We start from the raw sequence: 20078 nt of genomic DNA, 5'->3' as shown, positions 1-20078 counted from the left end.
CGAGCCGTGCTGCGTCCACCAGGTCCTGGACTCGGCTAACCCCCAGGCGATTCCGGAGCGTGGTCCTGAGCTCCCTTCTGACTCTCTCTCTCTCTCTGGCCGTTCCCACCAGGGATCCACCTGTGTCCGGCTCCCTCGGGTCTCTTGTTGGTTGAACCTTCCCTGGCTTCCCTGACCCTATGCTCGGTGTGCCATTCTGGTGGATTTGGTGAGGGTCGTGGCAGATCCTGCCCACGACCTCCGGTTCCTGGCTAAGGTTTGTTTTGGCCTCTGCCAGCTTGGGATCCGGTACCCTTGTCCGCCAACCCTTCACCCTTTTGTCTTTATTCTGGGGTCTTGGGGTTCCCTTCTTGTCTTTCTCTCTGGGTCCTTCTTTTCTCCTCTCTCCCTCTGCAGGCTTGGCTCTGGAGCTGGGCCCAGCCGGAGCCACAGCTCCCTGTCAGCCCTCCTGGCTGAACTCCTCTGTTCTGCTTCTCAGGCTAAAAAGACCCTGTCCTAAGATGGTGCCCACCATATATACTCCCTCTATGTGTGAGCCCAGGTGACTAGCACCCAATGAGCTCCTAGCTTTACCCAGAGTACTCCCCCTATCTGCCCCTACACTACTGGGATGTTCCACCCCCCTCCCACTCCAGCCAGGGACAGACGCTGTCGTACCTGCACATATACTTGGTGGGAGTACCGTAGTTCTGTCCCCCGGAAATGGGATGTATGTAGTGCATGCAGCCTACTGAGCTCAGTTCCACACTCCATCCTTACCCGGGAGTGGAATACCACACCTCTGGCTTGAGGTGTAATACCCCTGTAGCAGCCGAATCCTCAGGGTGCTACATTCCCCCCTGGTAAATCACAGCACGTCCTCGGGCTGTAAAAGAGCAAAATATCCAAAAACATACAAAATTTTTGCAAAAACATCATAAACATATAAAACACTATATATATATCAGCAGCATAATACTCTTCATATAAAACATTTTTGACCTCTGGCCACTTGTGCAAATTGTGACCAGGTAAGTGCCACAGTCTCTGGTAGAAAAAAAAAAAAACAGTTTCCTATAAAACCGGTAGGGGGCACTTTAGGAAGCGCAACTATATACAAGGGATATGGCCGCTCTCAGTCCTCGGCCAGTGGGGAAAAGGGATGGCTGCTCACAGTCCTCAGCCTGTGGGGAGATGGGACACACTGGAACAGTTCACTGGTCCCAACGGGGACTATAATGGTAACAGTTATTGTACCCTAACGGGTAACTATTTTACAGTTCCATTTACCGTACTTTAGTAGCGGCGTCCTCCTGATGCTTCCTCCCTGTACCCTTCAGACCCATCCGGGTCCTCTTGCTCCTCCTGACACCTCAGCTCTTTCTCTGTCAGTCGGTGTACATGAAGGGCATAGGGTCCTTTGGCACATTGGTGCCGGGTGAAGGTGACCTCATCACCCAGGTAAAGGTCACGACCTCTGTGTCCCTCCGGTAGGTGGGACTCGACATCTCTTCTGGTCACGAAGACGTCGCCGGGGGTGTGATGATCTCTGATGAAGCCCCAACCGTGCTGCAGTTGGAATTTGATTACAGTCCCGGTGGCACGGGGACCGTGGGCTGCACGGGGGTTCCTTCGGGTCCGGCTCTTTTGTTCTGCACTCTTTACTTGCAGCCGCTCCTCGCGGACCCGTCTCTCTCTCCGTTCTCGCTCAAAGACTTCCAACTGCTGGCGGCAGCACTCCGCACGCTCAGTTGCAGCCGCTCGGGTCTCTTGAGTGAACCCGATGAGGTCTCCTCCTGCGGGGTCCCACTCAAACTGCGCCTCCTCTAACGAGAGCGGGGTCATCTTGACGGGCGCCGGAACCGGGATTAGGGGCTCATCCAGGGGTCTTTCTTTCCGGAGTCGGGGATGGTGGTACTCCGGTGGCCACGCAAAGGGCTGCCCATCTGGGCAAGTGTGCTGGGCAAACAAGTCTTCACCCAGGTGCGGCACAGTGGAAGTTGAGGGCGCGGTGGTGGCAGCGGCGCCCGGGATCACTAGGCCTTGCGACCAGGCTTGGGGTACCCTGAAGGTAAAGGGCACCGTGAAGACGGCGGCGCCCGGGGGCACTCGGCCTTGCGACCAGGCCGGTGGCGTCTCCTGCTTGGCCGCGCTCAGGGCTGAGGCGCGTAACGTCACAGGGGGCGTGATCGCGGCTCCTGCTTGGGGCCTAGTCTGGAGCGGTAGCGGTGCGGCAACGGGCACGATCAGTGGGACTTCGGGCTCTGCGACGGGGAGCGGGGGTAGGCTTACGGTGGCTGGGCTCGGGGTAGTAACGTCCCCTTTACTTGCCTCCGTCTCTTCAGCTCCCTCTGCGGCGTCGTCTCCGGCCTCCGTCCCTTCTGCATCCTCTTCAGGGGCAGGCGTGCTCCTCGTTGCGGGTGGTGTGCTCCGCTGGCGGGTTCCAGCCTGCTGGGCCATCTCCCTGCTCCACTCCATCAGCGTTTCTCGCTGCACTTGGGCCATCCTCCGTGCGAGGCCCTCCAGCGCGGTCTGTGCACGCTCCCGGTCTCGGGGAAGCTGTGCCAGGATCTCCACCAGGTCTTGTGGGGTGGTTGCTTGCATCAGGCTCCTGACCACAGGGTCGGTGCTGCCTGCCTCTCCCTCCATCTCCGGGTACGGCTCCTCCAGACTTCTCCAAGCTGCTCCCATCTTCTCTCTTTTGTTCTGTCTCCGCCCACATTGAGGGCGGTCCTTGGGCAACTTGGTGATTGTCAGTTCCAGGGGCAGACCCCCCACGCTGATGGACATCTCAATCATTGCAGTCTCTGCTGGTGGGGGCGGTCTTCGTTTTTGGCGCCATTCTTGGTCCTGGCCCACGATGGGAGGTCGTCTCTTACCACCCTCTGGCACGCCCATAATGGCGTCCGCTCTGCCAGGGCGGGAAATCTTCTCAGATGGCGGGAATCGTCTCCCAGTGGCGGGAAACTCCGTGGATGGCGGGAAAAAGCTGCAGATGGCGGGCAACCGGCGGGAAACGACCCGTGATGGCGTCCGATGGCGGGGACCCTCCGGAATTGGCGGGAGACTTCTTTTTACGGTACAGATAAACTTTTCTTCAGGCACGCAGTACCCGGTGGTTGCGGGCACGTTATCCTGCCGACTACGCCAAAGTTGACGCACCCCCTGGGCCATGTGCAAGGGATACCCGGAGCCGGATCTGGATAGGGGTAGTAGTCCTTGTGGCGGTGACCCGGTCCGTGCCCAGGGTGTCAAACTAAGTGGCAGTCTATGGCAGTAGATGTTAACTTGATTGTCGACTACGCCACCCGTTGAGTGCGGCTTTGACGCCGCCGCTGCAGAGCAGTCCGCTGAGGCCGGTGGTATATGTGCAGCAGTGATGGTATAACCCCCAACGGGAGGGGTATGGCCTCAGGGCAGCAGGTGTGGATGATGGGGGTTGTGATGATGCAGAAAGAAGTCTCAGAGTCAGGAGATGCAGTTCAGGGTTTTTACTTACTGGTGTTCTTTTGGTCACTCTGGCCTTGAGTGACCACCCGAGCCGTGCTGCGTCCACCAGGTCCTGGACTCGGCTAACCCCCAGGCGATTCCAGAGCGTGGTCCTGAGCTCCCTTCTGACTCTCTCTCTCTCTCTCTGGCCGTTCCCACCAGGGATCCACCTGTGTCCGGCTCCCTCGGGTCTCTTGTTGGTTGAACCTTCCCTGGCTTCCCTGACCCTATGCTCGGTGTGCCATTCTGGTGGATTTGGTGAGGGTCGTGTCAGATCCTGCCCACGACCTCCGGTTCCTGGCTAAGGTTTGTTTTGGCCTCTGCCAGCTTGGGATCCGGTACCCTTGTCCGCCAACCCTTCACCCTTTTGTCTTTATTCTGGGGTCTTGGGGTTCCCTTCTTGTCTTTCTCTCTGGGTCCTTCTTTTCTCCTCTCTCCCTCTGCAGGCTTGGCTCTGGAGCTGGGCCCAGCCGGAGCCACAGCTCCCTGTCAGCCCTCCTGGCTGAACTCCTCTGCTCTGCTTCTCAGGCTAAAAAGACCCTGTCCTAAGATGGTGCCCACCATATATACTCCCTCTATGTGTGAGCTCAGGTGACTAGCACCCAATGAGCTCCTAGCTTTACCCAGAGTACTCCCCCTATCTGCCCCTACACTACTGGGATGTTCCACCCCCCTCCCACTCCAGCCAGGGACAGACGCTGTCGTACCTGCACATATACTTGGTGGGAGTACCGTAGTTCTGTCCCCCGGAAATGGGATGTATGTAGTGCATGCAGCCTACTGAGCTCAGCTCCACACTCCATCCTTACCCGGGAGTGGAATACCACACCTCTGGCTTGAGGTGTAATACCCCTGTAGCAGCCGAATCCTCAGGGTGCTACACATACAACCTGCAGTAACCGCCGCTCCACCATACCGCTGCATGACCAGCTCTACCCTCACCTACTGTATCCTCACCCATCTCTTGTAGACTGTGAGCCCTCGTGGGTAGGTTCCTCTCCTCCTGTACCAGTCGCTGATGTGTATTGTTCAAAATTATTGTAATTGTAATTGTTTTTGCTATGTATACGTCTTTCACATGTAAAGCACCATGGAATAAATGGTGCTATAATAATAAATAATAATAATAACAACCCTTTTAAGACTATAAATACCCTAGAGAGATTCACTAACCTGGGAGGGGTATACTAACATATTCGATTTTTTTTTGTTATGGCCCCTTTTTTGTATTTGATATAGATCCTTAAATGAGTTAATTGTGTGATTAATGCTGTTTCTATTTTACAACAGACTATTCTTCCACTCATTGTGGACTTAAAAGCTAGGGAAAAAACCTGGCAGGAGAAGGTCTCTGATCTTTTACAACAAAGTACTGCTAATGGTTTTAATAGTACTCACACGTACAACAGAGAATTAATGCGAAAGTATAAAAACTTGTTGCAAAGATAAACCCGAATATGGTGGACGAAAGCGTCATTAGAAAATCATAGTTAACAAAGGAGTATACCAAGAGGCCTTAGAGTTCAACTTTATCCAACTTTTGATCTGGAGGACCCCAACCTGATACTTAAATGCGAAATAGTGGCCACCCCATGTTCACTAACTTTCATTGAAATCATCAATGAAAATAATACCTGCTTACGGGACGAATTGGATGAAGAGATCAATGTATTGCAAATTCAGATGACTCAGGATATGCAGGCTGAACAACTAGAGAAATTTTATAAGGATTTAGAACTAGATATGGAAAAATGGGAGCAGGATATCAGTGCTGACAAAAAGAAAAAGTATGTAAGAGATGTCAATGACTATGAATCAAAGAGAATTTTTCGATAGGAATATAAACCTAAGAATAAGAATAAACTGATCAATAAAAATCCATCGACTACATCATTATCTTCAGTGTCCAACAATGCACCTACCAATTTTGATCAAGTACCTCAAAATTCTGGCCAAATAAGAACCAGATATGGTGTAAAAAGAAAATACCATGGTCCAATGAAGGGGAATTATGGGAGGGGGTGCCATGACCAACCCAAAGTAACCAAACTATCGTCTCATAGTCTTGCTCAATCGCAAATCAATATCCTTGAGAAAGGTTTAACATTCTCTCTTACCCAACTTATAGATACCTTCACGGCCATAAAGGACATATACCTATTCGCCAGAAAATTGATTTTAAAAATGTTCCATGAGAAAAACAATATGGGCCCAAAACTGGACACTGAGGAAGAAAAAGCGGCATTGGCTATCCTTGAATCTATAGCTGAGGAATCTAGCGCTGAGGAAGAACTTGTTAAAATGGTAAGTTTCCAGTCCATCTTTGTAACAAATCCAAGAAATTTCCCAGCATAGTTACATGTCCTGCAGTTGATATGTTTGTCAAACTGGTCACAACTGACGTAGAAAAATTAAAACATACAAAATTCCCTAACAAAATCAATAGACAGGAGATGCAGGCAATACAGGAAATGCATTCTTGGAATTATGTAGTTATTAAGATGGCTGATTTGGGAGGAAAACTTATGATATGGCCTCGTGTTTTATATGAAAAGCAAGCATATAAATCATTGATGGATAAAAATTGTTATGGTAAATTATTGCATAACCCATTAACCAAATTCCAAAATGAATTAATTGAGATATTACAGAGAGCTTATGAGAGCAACATCATCCCTAAGAAATTCTTGGATACTATGGTTACATTGAAGCCTTGCATACCGACGGTCTACCTCATTCCGAAGATTCATAAACATATGACTGATCCACCTGGATGCCCCATTGTGTCCGGGAATGGAGGCCTCTGCGAAACATTTTGTCAGATGATTGATTATTTCTTAAAGCCAATCGTATCCACAGATCATCTCATATTCAAGATATAACAGCTGTTTTAAAAAGATTGGACCAACTACACTTGGAGGATGAGATGATTTTAGTCACAGCCAATGTGGAATCCTTAATACACATCAATAAAGCATACTGATGGACTGAAAGCGACCTGTAGGTTTTTGACAAACAGTAATTTGGATCCCCCTCTTATTGAGGTCAGTATGATATTTTTGGAGTTCATTCTGACCCATAATTGTTTTATCTTTAATGACCAGGTGTTCATTCAGATACAGGGAACTGCAATGGGGGTGGCATGTGCCCCCTCCTATGCAAACCTTTTTTTGGGCGCATGGGAGAGGGAGATCTTTCAAAGCGCTCCAGTTGTGGGCTTTAACAGGGTCCACAACTGGATGCTCTATATTGATGACATACTGTTTATTTGGGGTGGATCAAGTGAAGAACTAAGCCAACTTATGTTGATTTTTTAATAATAATGACATTAATATCAGGCTGACGCATACAAGTGGTTTAAAACTAAGCTTTCTCGATATACAGGGTGGGCCATTTATATGGATACACCTAAATTAAATGGGAATGGTTGGTGATATCAACTTCCTGTTTGTGGCACATTAGTATATTGGAGGGGGAAAAATTTTCCAGATGGGTGATGACCATGTCGGCCATTTTGAAGTCGGCCATTTTGGATCCAACTTTATTTTTTTCAGTGGAAAGAGGGTCATGTGACACATCAAACTTATTGAGAATTTCATAAGAAAAACAATGGTGTGCTTGGTTTTAATGTAACTTAATTCTTTCATGAGTTTTTTACAAGTTTATTACCACTTATAAAATATGTTCAAAGTGCTGCCCATTGTGTTGGATTGTCAATGCAACCCTCTTCTCTCACTCTTGACACACAAAAAATAAAGTTGGATCTAAAATGGCCAACTTCAAAATGGCCGCCATGGTCACCCCCCATCTGGAAAAGTTTTCCCTCTCCCATATACTAATGTGCCACAAACAGGAAGTTGATATCACCAACCATTCCCATTTAATTTAGGTGTATACATATAAATGGCCCACCCTGTAGATCTTGAAATGACCACCGATGGGTTGATAACAACTGATATATGTCATAAACCCACTGCTACCAATTCTAGCTTACATGCTGACTCCTCACATCTCCCTTCGATGATTCGGGGAATCCCGATGGGTCAATACCTGCGGGCTAGAAGAATATGCTCTACATAAGAAGCCTTTGAACAACAAGCCACTGATCTCTATTTGAGATTCAGGGACAGAGGATAAGGGCACAGAACAATTAGAAGAGGGTATAGAAGGGCTAAAAATGTATCCAAAGATCAATTGCTATATAGCAACAACAAAGAGAAGAAGATGGAAGAACCTGACCAAGTACGTCTAATTACACCCTTCAATAATCAGTGAAAAAAATTTACCAACATTATACGCAAGCACTGGGGTGTACTTCGAACAGATTAAATTCTTAGCAAGATACTTAAGGATCAACCTTGCATTATGGCAAAAAGATCTAAAAATTTTAAGTACCTACTGGTTCGAAATCACTACCAGGCACATAGGAATAAAGATAATTCTTTTGTTAATAATATTCAAGAATTCTGCCCCTGCAGGCATTGCAAGGCCTGTGTGAATCTAACCAAGGGTAAAAAATTTCATAAATTTGACAAAACCAAGGAATTTACACTAAAACGATTTCTTACTTGTTTCTCAAAGGGAGTGATTTATTCCGCCGAATGTCCATGTCAGAAAATATACAGTGGCATGATTACCCGTGAGCTTAGGATCAGAGTAAGGGAACATATAAGGGATATTGAAAAATCCAGAGATATACATGATGATGGAGAGTTGAAAACCTTTCCAAGGCACTTCAAGAACTTCCATAACTCTGATGTAAGACTTCTGAAAATCAATGCAATCGACCAGGTATTGCTGGATTAGAGAGATGGTGATCTATTTAAGATCCAATCACAGGTAGAGAGCCATTGGATTTACAAGCTCAATACCATAGTTCCCTTTGGCCTCAATGAAAACTTTGGTTTCGGGTCTTTCTTATAGATGTGTGGGCACTTTTTATGGGTTCCTTAAGTGTTGTCTTTAATTAGGGTTGTGATTTTAACAGTGATTAATATTTTTCTTGCATTTATTTATTTTTTAGATCTTTTCATCCCGGTTACAATGAATATGCTTATCTCCTGACATATTCCTATTACCAGAAACTCTTCTCACATCTGCTTTGATGTGGAGTGTGTATGACTTACAAGTTCTTACCTTCCAAGTGCCCAGGATCGAGCCATATGGTGTCTGATGCTCCAATCTTCAGTTTGTCTCCTAGTGGGATAAATATACACAAACTATCATTATTTATAACACAGAGAAGATTGGTAAACACTATCTAGGTGTTCGGAACAAAGTTATGGACTATGTTGACGTAATAATTGAATTACTGGATTAATTCTGGATTGAAAATTTATTTTGTAGTAATTTTGCGAGATTGATTGATAAACTATATTGATATTTTGTTCTATGAAATAATTAAGAAAATAGTCTATTAATATATAAGTGGAAAAATTATTTGATCACTATCATGTTTGAATTATTTTATCTACTAGTCCTAGTTTAACTATATGATTTTATTATAAGTTTTCAATTGTCATTTTCTCACATTGTCTAATTTTTAATGATTAGAATCACCATTTATACTTTGATGGATTACTGTTTTTAGTGCAGTTTATTCACATACTGCACTTGACATTAACAATTTATGTATGGATTTTATTTATTTTTTAAATTGCTAACGTTGCACTTGTAGATAAATATTATTATTACTTACAATGCACATCAAGTATTTTAGGCACTTGCACCTTTTACATTGCACTTTATATCTCTTCATTCTATACTTACTTGATTATTTCATACATTCCATTGAACAGTCCCATAGATTCACCTTATTTGGCAATCACAGCATGATCTATATTAGATGCGATCTAACTTAGCTGACACTTCATACTTCCATCTGCTATCAGCGCGCTGGTCAGTGTGCATGCCTGCTTCCGGCATCTCCGGACCTTTGGCTGGCTTGCGGTCCACGGTCGGCCGGCGGAAGTGTCCCTATGGGAGACTGGCCGCAACGACACATGCTCCATTTATAACAGGTGCCTCATGAAATACATATTTCGGCACGACACACAACACACCGGGGTGGTTATTAGATCGTTACCGCTATTGGACGGCTTGCCCTATTTAAATGAGCCCTCCTGTTCCCTAAAACACGCCCCCTGACGAAGAAAGGGTGAAACGTGCGTTGGGGCGAGGGATTTCACTCCATGCTGTACACATACATATAAGTGCATTAATTTCTAACAGTTAATTGATTTAGTTGTGTATGGGTTGGAGATCTTGCGATTTTCGCATTAATTATATTTTTCTCTTGCTTATGCCCATTGAAATTCTATTTAACTAACCCCCTCTGTTACACAATTGTCTTAATAGTCAATGGTGCTTGTTCATAAACTTTTGGTTTAAATATTCACTTGGATTAAAATCTAGGCTCACTTATATTTAGTTCTATTTGCATGCACTTTCCACTTTATAGATTGTTGATAATGAGTTTGGGGTAGTGTAATCATTTAATATCAGTTGGTAGTGTTTTGTACTTGTCACTGCAATTTTGTTTATGAATAACCTAGCATATAGGTAATTTTAACTAGTGTAATCATGTTATATGGATTATATATCCTCATTTTTTAGTAGTACTATGTGTTTTTTTTTTTTTTAAATATTTTAATGTGTTTCTATATGTGATTAATAAAGTATTTTGGTCAAAATATACTCTGGTTCTTTGGGCTTCTTTGAGTGCCCGTGGTTAGGCTCTGTGAATTTTTTTGAGTTATGGCCCCTTTTTGGTATTTGATATAGATTCTTAAATTAGTTAATTGTGTGATTAACATATTTCAATTGCCTAAAAGGGCAAAGCCCCACTAGATATTAACCCTCACTAACAAGTTCTAAAATGTATCTTTTATTCCATTTTGCTAAAACATATATGTTATTCAATGGGGTGAGGATAAAATACTAAATATTTGCCCTATTATGAAATTATTGATGTCACTCTGGAGTGTCATTCAAAGATAGAGAGGCAAATATTGATTGGCTAAACCGTAAACATAAAGCACATGTCCCCCTGACATGTTTCACGGAATACACGGCTTCATCAAAGGATGGGATAATGTTGTGAATTCAGCACCACTGTTGTTCCATGTAAAAAAAAAACTCCAGTATTGGATGTACATGCACTTTTAAACACATTGATTAAAGGGAAGCTGTCAGCTGATTCATGCTGGTTAAACCACAGACAGCACGAATCAGAGCCTGGCTGCACAACTGCAGCCAAGTATATTTTTCTCTGAAATGCTCCAGTAAATAGATCAGAACAGCCCTTTCACTTTGCATTTAGGAAGCAAATGAACAACTAAAAAAATTATGTGTGAAGGTTGGCATAGCCTTTAAACAGAACCAATGAAAATATACAGATAACTAGATCAGGAGCATACATGAACCAGGCATGCGTATCTCAGAATATTAAAAATATTTAAAGCCCCCTTCACACGTCCGTTTTGTATGTCTGTATGCGGTCTGATTTTTAAGGACCGCAGATACGGACATAAGCACACCCATTGTACTCAATTAGTGTGCGCACATGTCATGTCATGTGAAAAACCCGCAGACATGTCAGTTTTTTTGCGTAACATGCACAAAATGCATGCTGCACACGTGCACACTCATGACACACGGATGACATCCATGTGTCATCAGCATGACACGTACCGGCGCCTGAAAATCAGCGGTACTGTTCGTGCTGATCCCCGGCGCCTGCTGCTGGAGGCAGCTCTCATCATTGTCAACTCAATGAGATCACCACGAGCACCGTGAGAATTTTCTCACGGTGCTAGCGGTGATCTCACTGAGTTCTCTGCATTTCATCGTCCCGGCTCGCAGTGAACTGCTCGTGGGAACGCAGCTTCAGTGACTGGCTGTACTCTCTATAATGTCACCGTTAATCACTGAAGCTGCACTCACAGCAGCTCATTGTCTTATGGTGTGTAGCCTGGAAGGTAACATCATGCTACTGCTCAGGTTGTAAACCAAATATAGCACAGATGGATTACGGCATGGGACAATATGTCGGACAGGTGAAGGATATGGCTGGTTTTTTTGTTTGTTTGTTTTTTTTACAGGCTACAAGAGTTTTATTGGTTAGGTGTAAGGTGATCATTTTTGTTGTTTATTATTTTCTGTCTTTTACAGGGGACACAAGCTTCAGAGGAATAGGCATAAGGTGAGTTTTTAATTTTTTTAAAAAATTTTTTAAATAATTGTGTAAAACAGCGTGGACTTTTATCTCAAATAAAGGATTTTATTCAGGCTGTGTGTTTATTTCCCATCTTTTACTATAGGGTTAGTAATGGGGGTGTCTTATAGACACCTCTCCATTTCTAACCCCTGGGCTTCATGTCAGCTGCCAGTACAAGGCTGACATGAACCCCAACCCTATTACCCCACGTGCCACTACCCCAGACAAGTGGTATGAGCCACGGCCAAGCGCCGGATTTGGCGCATCTTCCTGATGCGCCATTTCTGTGGCCGCTAAGGGCTGATGCTATTAGCTTCAGAAGGGGCCAGTATCCATGGTCCCTTTCCTGGCTATTAATATCAGCTCACAGCTGTCTATTTAGCCTTTGCTATTTAGAATTTATAGAGGGACCCTACGTCAATTTTTTTCTAGGGTTCCCCTGTAATTCTAATCAAACAGCTGTGAGCTGTTATTAATAGCCAGGGAACATGTTGGCCTAATGGCCCCTTCCCTGGCTAGCAATATCAGCTCCCAGTGGTCGGCTTTCCCTCTGCTGATTATGAAAATGACGCAGGAGCCTGCGCCATTTTTTTTATTTAGTTCTTCATTTTACAATGGATGTACTCGGCGGGCACTGATCTCAGCGGGATTAGAGGACAATGATGAGAGCTGCCTTGAGCAGCCGGTACCTGGGATCAGCACAGACACAAAGACGACACACAGATGTGTCACATGGGCATACGGACACACAGATGTCACACATATGCCACATGGATGTCAGAAAAGGACATTCGGATGGTATATGGACACAGACCATGGATCTCACCAGTATTGGTTTTTCCTGTACAGGAATCACCAGGACGTGTGAAGGAGGCCTAAAACAATGAGGATCAGGTATCAAAATGTTGTTTATACAACATTGCTTTTTTGAGATTTAGAACATAAAAAGCTGTGGCACCTGAAACTAGTATATAGATAGTATAGTATGTATGTTAAAGGTCTACATAAATGTCACATATTGACTTAGTAAGTGGTAATAGCATGGTGAGGGTCAAAGTTCTACTCTTCTAGCAATTAGTGGGAGTCCCATCACTTTGATCTTTTCAATGATTAGGTGATCATTTTTGTTGACATGAATGCCCCTTTAAAGGAGGGGTCGGGGTCCACTATATATGTCTGTTCACCTGCTCCTCCACCAGAAACCATTTGGAAAGCAGGAGTGATTTGCTGTCTGTGAGAAACGTGTCACTAACAGTCGAGAAGCATTTTGCAAAAGAGATCAGCACTAAATCTCTAACATTTATAAATTACTTAATGCCAGAAAACCAAGTACCCACCACATTTATTAAAACAAAAATAAAGTTACCAATCCAATCATTTGTGAAAAAGTAATATAAAAATTAAAATGTATTATTCTGATTAAAACTACTCTTTTCTTTTTAGAAATGAGACTTTCTCTTTGCTTATGTATTTAATATAAACTATTGGTATTTATAACTGTGTGTTTCTGTATAGTCACTTGTTAAGTATTGTTTGCCTCACCTTAACTAAATAGGTGTATCCAGGTTACAGAGAATCAGAGTGGCTTGGCTTACCCTAGAAAATAAATAAATTGTTTGCCAACTATATAGCAATGGTGTATACTCTGTTAAACAACATGTGCCCTTAGTAAGATGATAAAAAGATTAGAGCCAAAAACAAGGGACCACTTAAAGGAGCTGTCCCCTTTCAAGAAATCTTCTTCATCCTTCTGGCGAAGGGTGGTATTAAAAAAACAACCTATACTCACTGTCCAGGGTCCACCATTGAGTTTCGGCTGCTGCTCCCAATGCCTGGAATTGGCTGCAGTACTGACTAGAGATGAGCGTTGTTCTACTCGAACTGTTCGCCAATCTCAAATTCGAGCTGTTTTGGGCGGTGTTCGAGCCGTTCGGCGAACACGAACAATTTGAGAAAAATTCGGCTGTTCGAGGTTATGTTCGATAACTGTTCGTGCACCAAAATCATAACTGGATTTTTTCTCAGTAATGATGAAAATTAATGTTAATACGCAGTTTGAGTGTACAGCGGGGTGGGGGGAGGGGCAGGGGATGGATCTCTGCAGGAACAATGAAGATCTCCATTTTTTTTTCTCTTTCCCGCATTTACAGTGGGGAGGTGCAATCTGTCAGCCTATCAGCAGCGCACACACGGAGCGAAGTGCTTTTTTTCACACAAGCAAGGGCATGTGTCATTGGCAATGTATGTCACATGTCCTTGCCCTATAAGACCAAGCCATTTTCCCCGTCGCCACCATTTTCTCACTGCTGCAGCTGCGTGTTAGACGGCACCGCTGTTGCTGTGTGCGCTATACCTTGTTAATTTCAAGCCAATTTTCGCACAAATATACAGATAGCTTGGGAGTAGGGAATAGTTGTGATTGCAGTCCTTTTAAGGACTAGGTTACAGCATTTCCTACGACTTTTATCAGGGAGGTCTGTGCTCTTAAATAGATAGGTTGTGGGAGTAAAGACTAATTGTAATTGGAGTCCTTTTCAGGACTAGGTTACATGAGTTTCTATCAGTTTTTGCCAGGCAGGTCTGTGCCAGTGCTGTGCAAGTTTTTTTCACAGCATTTGGCTGAATCTAGCAAAGCTAATCCTTTTTGGCCTATTGCAGAGTGTGTTAGTCAGTGGAGTAGCCTATCTGTGTTGCAAGATATAACACCTGTGTATAGAATACCAATTTTTTTACTGCACCTAGTGAAGTAAAATCTTTTGGGCATAGCATCATTCTATTAGTCCATCTATACTGACCTCCATCAGGTTGCAAACTGAATATAATTTTTTTCTGCATCTAGCTCTGAAAAAATATTTGGGCTTCTAGCAGTGTGTGGGACTTGGTCTATTAGTCCATCTATACTGACCTCCATCAGGTTGCAAATTAAAAATAATTTTTTTCTTCATTTAGCTCTGAAAAAATATTTGGGCTTCTAGCAGTGTGTGGGACTTGGTCTATTAGTCCATCTATACTGACCTCCATCAGGTTGCAAATTAAAAATAATTTTTTTCTTCATTTAGCTCTGAAAAAATATCTGGGCTTCTAGCAGTGTGTGGGACTTGTTCTATTAGTCCTTCTATACTGACCTCCAGCAGGTTGCAAATTGAATATAATTTTTTTCTGCATCTAGCTCTGAAAAAATAGTTGGGCTTCTAGCGGTGTGTGGGACTTGGTCTATTAGTCCATCTATACTGACCTCCATCAGGTTGCAAATTAAAAATAATTTTTTTCTGCATCTAGCTCTGAAAAAATATTTGGGCTTCTAGCAGTGTGTGGGACTTGGTCTATTAGTCCATCTATACTGACCTCCATCAGGTTGCAAATTAAAAATAATTTTTTTCTGCATCTAGCTCTGAAAAAATATTTGGGCTTCTAGCGGTGTGTGGGACTTGGTCTATTAGTCCATCTATACTGACCTCCATCAGGTTGCAAATTAAAAATAATTTTTTTCTGCATCTAGCTCTGAAAAAATATTTGGGCTTCTAGCAGTGTGTGGGACTTGGTCTATTAGTCCATCTATACTGACCTCCATCAGGTTGCAAATTAAAAATAATTTTTTTCTGCATCTAGCTCTGAAAAAATATTTGGGCTTCTAGCGGTGTGTGGGACTTGGTCTATTAGTCCATCTATACTGACCTCCATCAGGTTGCAAATTAAAAATAATTTTTTTCTGCATCTAGCTCTGAAAAAATATTTGGGCTTCTAGCGGTGTGTGGGACTTGGTCTATTAGTCCATCTATACTGACCTCCATCAGGTTGCAAATTAAAAATATTTTTTTTCTTCATTTAGCTCTGAAAAAATATTTGGGCTTCTAGCAGTGTGTGGGACTTGTTCTATTAGTCCTTCTATACTGACCTCCAGCAGGTTGCAAATTGAATATAATTTTTTTCTGCATCTAGCTCTGAAAAAATAGTTGGGCTTCTAGCGGTGTGTGGGACTTGGTCTATTAGTCCATCTATACTGACCTCCATCAGGTTGCAAATTAAAAATAATTTTTTTCTGCATCTAGCTCTGAAAAAATAGTTGGGCTTCTAGCGGTGTGTGGGACTTGGTCTATTAGTCCATCTATACTGACCTCCATCAGGTTGCAAATTAAAAATAATTTTTTTCTGCATCTAGCTCTGAAAAAATATTTGGGCTTCTAGCAGTGTGTGGGACTTGGTCTATTAGTTCATCTATACTGACCTCCATCAGGTTGCAAATTAAAAATAATTTTTATCTGCATCTACAGTACCTCTGAAAAAATATTTGGGCTTCTAGCAGTGTGTGGGACTATTTGTATTAGTCCATCTATACTGACCTCCATCAGGTTGCAAATTCAAAATAATTTTTTTCTGCATCTAACCCAGCCAATAGTTTTGGCCTAATACCACAGTTTGGCCACTCAGCTCTGCTCGGTTACCATCCATTGTTTTTTTGTGCAAACAACTCCAGAGTTGTGAATTAGTTAACCACCAAAATGAGTGGAAAAAGGCCTGCTGCTGGTGGAAAGGGGAATAGGCGTGTTGGGAAGGGGAAAAAAGGTTGTGTCCGTGGGGTAGGTGTTAAAGCAACAGTAACATCTGCAGAAGAAAGACCATCTTCCAGCCAAACTAAAATGTCTACTTCTTTTAGCGGACAATGTGATAAGATCCCTTTCTTACGGCCACGCCAATCGCTACAAATTCCAGATGAGGCACAAAAACAGCAGGTGCTTCAACGGATATCAAGTGCTCCTTTAAGTGGGCTCTCCTCCACATCAACTTCAACATCACAAATACTCCAGTCCTCAAAGGTGTCACCCAAATCGCACTTGCTTCCTCACAGCTCCCAAATCTCCAGCTGCCCGTCTGAGTATGAGGTAGAACAGATGGTTGAGTCTGCAGAGCTGTTTACTCATACTATAGCCTGGGAATCAGAGGTCGACTCCAGCGCTTCTGTGAATCCAGACGAGGAAATGATCTGCACTGATGCCCAGAATCTTTATGAGTCGGATCCAGGACCAGACGCAGAAGGTTCTGACCATAATGTAGACCCTCATTCCCAAACTGTAACTCCTGTTGGTGGAGACAATGAGGAAGACGATGATAAGACTCAAATACCTGATTGGAGCGACAACTTTAGTTTTTTGTCAGGGCAGGAACAGGTTGGCTCTGAGGACGACGGGTGTGATAACGCACAGGGTGATGATGATGAGGTCGGAGATCCCACTTACTGTCAACCCACAGTCAGCCAAGAGATGAGGTCAGCAGAGGAGGTGGAGGAAGATGCTAGTGACGACGAGGTCAGGTTGCGCCTTCCTGGACAGAGACGTAGTACTGGAAGCACGTCAACAACTGCATCCTCAAACACAACTCTGCCTCTCACCACAAGTCGTGGTGGCTCTTCAGGTCGCATGGGTGCTAAGCCTTGCATAGCCTGGGCATTTTTTCAGATCGATAAAGATGACCCAACTCGTGTTATCTGTAACATTTGTCAGCAAAAGCTAAGTAGAGGCCAAAAAATACATAGTTTGAGTACTTCATGCATGAACCGGCACATGGACATGAAGAATAAGTTGCAGTGGGAAGCTCAGTGTGCTACAATGCGGCCTAGCCGGCCGGGCCAATCACCGTCTGCCATATCTTGTGCATCCGCGGCCTCTTCATCCTCTGTGACTGGGGGGACAGCAGTCACACCTGTTTTGGGGCGCAGACCTGCCACCTCTTTACCCGCAACAGCCAGCGTGATTGGCAGGTCATCATTTTCTTTGGAGGTGGTAACACCAGCTGGTGTTGAGCGCTGTCCGACATCGATAGCACCACCTTTGGATCAAGGCAACCTAACATGTCCGCCTGCATCTTCCTCACAGACCGGCAGTTTGCCGGGGACACCCTTATCAACCCCGTCTAAGCACAATAGCCAGCCCTCGGTCCCTCAGATGTGGACAAGTAAAAGACCATTTCCTCCTAGCCATGAGAAAGCTAAGAGGTTGAATTTCACCATCTGCAAGCTCTTGGCTACAGAAATGCTGCCTTTCCGCCTGGTGGACACAGAGGATTTTCGAGACCTTATGTCCGTCGCAGTGCCCCAGTACCAGATGCCCAGTCGGCACTACTTCTCAAAGAAAGGTGTGCCTGCGCTCCACCAGCATGTCGCACACAACATCACCGCTTCTTTGAGAAACTCTGTGTGTGACAGGGTGCATTTCACCACAGACACTTGGACGAGTAGGCATGGACAGGGGCGTTACATGTCGCTGACTGGGCACTGGGTAACTATGGTGACAGCAGGACAAGGGGCTGCTGTCCAAGTCTTGCCGTCCCCACGAGTTGTGCGTCAATCCTCTTTATGTCAAAGTTCCTCCACTGCTTCTGCCTCCTCAACCTCCTCTCGGTCTTCCACCTGCACCCAAAGCCTGTCTGGTCATGCCACAAGCTTTCTAACTGCGCAGAAGGGATCCTGCACACCTCCTTACTATGCTGGCAGTAGGGCTCAACGTCATCAGGCGGTTTTTACATTGAAATGTCTGGGAAATGTGAGTCACACAGCTGAGGAGTTGTGGTCAGCTCTGGAGAACCAATTTCATGAATGGTTGTCTCCACTGGACCTGAAACTAGGGAAGGCCGTGTGCGACAATGCTGCAAACCTGGGTGCGGCCCTTCGCCGGGGCAATGTCACACACGTGCCTTGTATGGCTCACGTGTTGAACCTGGTTGTCCAGCAATTTTTAGCCCACTATCCCAGACTAGATGGCCTTCTGCAGAGGGCACGGTCGCTGTGTGCTCACTTCCGCCGTTCGCATCCCGCAGCTCAGCGACTTACATCTCTACAGAAGTCGTTGGGCCTGCCACTTCACCGGCTAAAATGCGATGTGCCTACCCGGTGGAATTCAACTCTGCACATGTTGCAGCGACTGTGGCAGCACCGACAAGCCCTGGTGCAATACGTTCTGACGTATAGCCTGGGCCAACGAGATTCAGAGGTGGGGCAAATCACGCTGGAGGAGTGGTCTCAGATCAGGGACCTATGCACCCTTCTGCACAGTTTTGAAATGGCGACGAAGATGTTTAGTGCTGACGATGCCATTATCAGCATGACTATTCCGGTGATTTACATGCTGGAGCACATGTTAAACAGAATTCGGAGTCAGGTGGTGGCACAAGAGGAGGTGGAGGAAGTAGAGGAGGAGGAGTTGTATGCGGAAGGGCTAACATCTGCAAGGTCCAGACGGTCGGCAGCACCAAGGCGGCAGGCATGTGAGGGTGGGGGAGATGGTTTTACCAGGGCGCATGGTAGCAGCCAAACTAGTGAGGAAGGTGCAGGAGCCCAGGAAGAAGTGGAGGATGAACTGATGGAAGACTCATCAGATGAGGGAGACCTTGATCACATTTCTGTTGTGCGAGGTTGGGGGGAGAGGACAGAGGAAGAAAGCATGATTGTTACCTCGCCACCAACACAACAGGGACTTGGTGCTCCTGGATGCGCAACACACATGAGTGCCTTCTTGCTGCACTACCTGCAACATGACCCTCGAATTGTGAGAATTAGAAATAATCCTGACTACTGGGTTGCCACACTGTTAGATCCCCGGTACAAAAGTAAATTTGCAGAAATTATTCCTGCCATAGAAAGGGATGCACGCATGCAGGAGTATCAGCAGAGACTGTTGCAGAATCTTACATGTGCTTTTCCACAAAATACCAGTGGTGCACGTAGTGAATCTCACAGTTCCAACTTGCCAACCGTGGGACCGTCAAGTGTTCAGCACTCAAACCGTAACAGAACCACAGTATCTGCTGGTAACATCAATTTTGCGGAATCATTTCACCACTTTTTTAGCCCATCCTTTGCAAGGCCACAGGAGACAAGAAGTCTGACACATAGTCAACGCCTAGAGACGATGGTACAGGAGTATCTCCAAGTAAACATTAAAGCCACGACTGTGTCACTGGACCCTTGCTCTTTTTGGGCTTCCAATCTGGATAAATGGCCGGAGCTAGCCACTTACGCCTTGGAGATCTTGTCATGCCCCGCAGCCAGCGTTCTGTCTGAACGTGTGTTCAGCGCTGCTGGTGGTGTGCTGACAGATAAGCGCACGCGGCTCTCCACTGATAATGTAGACAGACTCACGTTCATAAAGATGAACAAATCATGGATCCGAAATGACTTTTCTACCCCTGTGTCATCCTGGGGAGAGTAAAAGCTTGATGATTGGTTAAAATCACCCTACCAACCGTTTTAAGCTTTCAAATTACTAATCATGTTTATCTGCATCTTGACTGGAAAATAATTTGGGCTTTGTAGCAGTGTGCAGCACTGATCCTATTAGGCCATCTATACTAAAGCTTCACCAGATTTAAAATTAAAAATAATTTTTAGCTGCATCTAGCC

General features: G+C 44.9%; 1 long non-coding RNA gene across 1 annotated transcript in view; it reads left to right on the top strand.

The window, feature by feature from the left end:
• Positions 1-5744, top strand: part of LOC141252650 (uncharacterized) — a 44933-nt gene extending 39189 nt beyond the window's left edge. The window contains exon 3 of the long non-coding RNA XR_012314035.1: positions 5597-5744. This is a non-coding gene — a long non-coding RNA (uncharacterized lncRNA). The remainder of the gene's footprint in view (positions 1-5596) is intronic.
• The last annotated feature ends 14334 nt before the right edge of the window (positions 5745-20078 follow it).

The sequence above is a fragment of the Phyllobates terribilis genome, unplaced genomic scaffold (assembly GCF_046119375.1).
Source record: "Phyllobates terribilis strain yellow unplaced genomic scaffold, ASM4611937v1 Scaffold_2__4_contigs__length_985480577, whole genome shotgun sequence".
NCBI lineage: Eukaryota > Metazoa > Chordata > Amphibia > Anura > Dendrobatidae > Phyllobates > Phyllobates terribilis.
This window is presented reverse-complemented; position numbering and strand designations above follow the sequence as displayed.